Source organism: Suricata suricatta, chromosome 3 (assembly GCF_006229205.1).
Source record: "Suricata suricatta isolate VVHF042 chromosome 3, meerkat_22Aug2017_6uvM2_HiC, whole genome shotgun sequence".
Taxonomy (NCBI): domain Eukaryota; kingdom Metazoa; phylum Chordata; class Mammalia; order Carnivora; family Herpestidae; genus Suricata; species Suricata suricatta.
In genome coordinates this window covers 108,644,265-108,648,023 of record NC_043702.1, presented here as the reverse complement: position 1 = coordinate 108,648,023, position 3,759 = coordinate 108,644,265, and the positions used below count along the sequence as shown (strand labels likewise).

Here is a 3,759-nt window from a genome sequence, read left to right as displayed (position 1 = left end):
ACTACTGAATCTGAATTAAGGGAGTCTTTATTACTGGCTGGGACCACACAGAGTTAACAGAGAAGTCTAAATGTGCCGCCCTGAGCCCAAGACTCAGGGCTTTTTATAATCAGCAAGCAGGCAAGTGGGGAGTACAGAAGCAGAATTGAGTGGTTATTGTAAAAAAAAAAAAAAAAGGCTACAAAGTGATAAAGAGAACCCCTCTTATCCTGGTATGTAGGACAATATGTGTTATTTTGAAAGCAAGATTTAGGATAGTTGGGGAGTTTCAAGGGAATAGCCATTATCTCAAGGACAAAGTATGCAAACGTGTCATAAACAACCAGTGGCATGGGACATTAACCCTTGACCTCTTATTTGTTTTTTGGTTTTTTTCCTTGCACCTGAAGATAGTTATGTAGTCCTCGAAGTGTAGACCCAGTAGGTAAACTCTGGGTCAGGATGGAAGGACTGAAGCAAAACTCATGTATAACCCCACTGGCTTTAGGTATATGAGTCAAATCATGGACTCATCTTGGTTGAGCCTGTTGTAGGAAGATCTTAAGACCATTATCTTTATTAAATTTATCTTCTCTTTTATAAAGCTGAGTAGCCAATTTATGAGGCATGGGTGAATAGGAGGCCCAGTTGCAAGAGAACTAGGGGACCTATAACAGGTGAAAGGAGAGTTGTTAACCAGGGGGACCATGAGAATAGATATTGATACCAGCTCTTACCTTGTTTTCTTAATTTTTCTCTTTTTTTATGTTATTTATGACCAGGGCCAAGCTCTCTCTGGGTATTCCAGAATAGTTTATATAAAAACAATAGGCTTCTCCCTGTGCAACACATAGATCTCCTTGTTTTTAAAAGTAGGATGTCTAGCCCTCACCAGTTTTGGAGGACAACCTCAGCTAGGGAGTCACCTATGAGCTAACAGAGTTCGACTGTAAAGACAGGCTGTCAGTGAAACAGGGTGCTGTTGAAAGGACCACCAAATGCTAAATAGGAACGAGGCAAGATTTTATTCACTGCCAGGCCAAACCTGATCTCCTGATCTTAAAGAGAAAAGTGCATAGAATGGTCCCAAACAAAGGCAGCAGTGAGATTATATAGACAGAATACATCGTTTTTAGTTAACCAACTACCATTCACAGCATTCCATGGTAGCCAATTACATTGTAATACACAGATGCTAGTATTGGTGGGAACCTATCATTATAAAGTTCTTTGTCCTTTTAAAATGACCAACCATAGGCAGTGACTAAGCGAATTTTTTTTCATGTAGGCTTGGCCTTATGAACTTATCCATTCATTGGGCAGGTGCCACCAGCCTGCCTGGTCTTGGTAGCCTCCTTTCTGTTGGTTCTTTAACATTTCTTCCTTGGAATAGTGTGGCTTAGGTGGAAGAGTGGACATGGGGACAATGAAGTGCTGGAATCCAGATCCAGCAGGTCCAGGGTTCCCTAAAGGATGGACAGTGTCAGCAAGAGAGAGTGAGAGAGCTTCAAGTTTCTTTCTGATCACCAGGAAAGCATCTCTTCTCTGTCTGTTTTTGTGTCTTTATGTATAGGTCAAGCAATAACATGACATCATCAAATAGAATTTTTTACCGTGGCTAATTTTTTATAAGATTTTTTTAAACAAAAGTGTACAGAAACAGATTTTACAGAAGTATTCTTGTAGAACCACCCCCTTCATTCTTGATGTCAGCACCCCAAAACAAGAAATAACAAATTTATCTTATTTTGCACAGGTTGTTTTTTTGCCAATACTGATGACTTTGTTTTTAATGAACAAATTACAACCAAGTCATGTAACATACTTACAGTGAGGTTTAGTTAATCTTATAACCAAGAGAATAACAGGAAGTTTTTAGTTAAACACACATCATTTAAGTCAGTTATGCTAAAATTAAAACATAAGTTGTATATAGATAGGCTAGGAATTATTTTATTTGGCTCATTAACCACAAGAGAAAAAAAAGTTTGTTAACAAGTTGCTTGAGAAAGTCTTTTCTTTGATGTAAGCACAATGGGGGCACCATGTGTGTAGCCTTGCACCTGGGTTTCTGTTCTTATCCATTCTCATAACAGAGATCAGTACAAGGGAGGATATTTGTAGAATGTGGACTTTGGGAAGGGACTATGTATTGTCTTTGTTTTCTATTTCTTATCTCTAAATTAGGCTCATTTTCTCTGGTCCAGACTTAAATGCAACTCTTTTAACCCATTCATAGTCTTATGTTTCGAATCTACAGGGGTCTATTGGAAGACTCTTTCAATGAACTAAAATCTCCTTTGGAGACTAAGACTACCCAGTGAGGGTCTCCAGGTTACTCTGTCCACTGATTTATGATTTTCTGCCATTTCTTGGCAAAAATGGCAACTAATGGTGCTATTTTGAAGAGACTGGAACAAAAGGGTGCAGAAGCAGATCAAATTATTGAATATTTAAAGCAGCAAGTTGTTTTTCTTATGGAGAAAGCAATTTTGCAGGCAACTTTGAGAGAAGAGAAGAAACCTCAAGTTGAAAATGCCAAATTAAAGAAAGAAACTGAAGAATTGAAAGAAGAGATAATTCAGGCAGAAATTCAAAATGGAGTGAAACAAATACCATTCCTATCTGGTACTTTACTGCAAGCTAATTCCCCAGTTTCTGAAAAAGTGATAGAGTCTATACCAATAACAACTATATCTTCTGGTGCCAAAGAACAGATGACAGGAAGAAGAACAGAAGAAAATATGAAAGAGAAAATTGAAATTAAGAGAAAAAGGAGAAAAAACAACAATGAGCAACAGGAAGTGCTGACTCTAAGCCAATAGATGTTTCTTGTCTGGATCTTTGAGTTGGTGGTATCATCACTACCAGAAAACATCCTGATGCAGATTCCTCATATGTAGAAGAAGTAGATGTTGGAGAAACAACCCCAAGAACAGTTGTCAGTGGCCTGGTGAGTCATGTTCCCCTTGAACAGATGCGAAATTGGATGGTGATTTTACTTTGTAACCTAAAACCTGCAAAGATGAGGGGAGTAGTATCTCAGGACACAGAATTGTTTTTGATGCTTTTCCTGGAGAGTCTGACAAGGAGCTAAATCCTAAGAAGAAGATTTGGGAGCAGATCCAGCCAGATCTCTGCACTAATGATGAGTGTGTAGCTACATACAAAGAAGTTCCCTTTGAGGTGAAAGGGAAGGGAGTGTGTAGGGCTCAAACTATGGCCAACAGTGGAATAAAATAAAATACTCACTTACTGAAATACATTGGAGAAAACTTTAAATAACAATAAAAAGAAATATATTGGTCAAAAATAAATAAATAAAATAAAATCTCCTTTGTAGGGGTAGGAATATGCTTCCTCTCATGAGGTATCTATGTGGGTAATATTGGTCTGATTTGGAATATTGTGAAGCCTAATCAATAACAGCAGATACATCCTCAATATGAGCCAGTAGTGGAAGGAGATACTAGTTTTGTTTCATGGCAGGATCTGTGCAAACATCTACTATTTCCTCACTGTGACTGTGTCATCCAGCAAGGCTGATGCTGCTCCCAGCACTGAGGAGAACATCCCAGGGCTGGCTTTTGGGGGGGCCTCTCAAGTGACGGTGTTAGCTTGCTGATTCCCAACTGTCTCCGGAGAGGAGCCTTTCTAGTGTCCTTTGCAGTGGATTATTGACACTTTAGTTGACAGCCAGATGGCTTCCAGCAAGCTGAAGATCTTTTTATTTTTAATATCCTTTCCTGACGAAGTTAGGAGCCCTCACTCTTTGTATAG

At 38.8% G+C, this 3,759-nt stretch overlaps 1 pseudogene; it reads left to right on the top strand.

The window, feature by feature from the left end:
- The first annotated feature begins 2,333 nt into the window (after positions 1–2,333).
- On the top strand, positions 2,334–3,222 carry LOC115286585 (annotated as a pseudogene).
- The last annotated feature ends 537 nt before the right edge of the window (positions 3,223–3,759 follow it).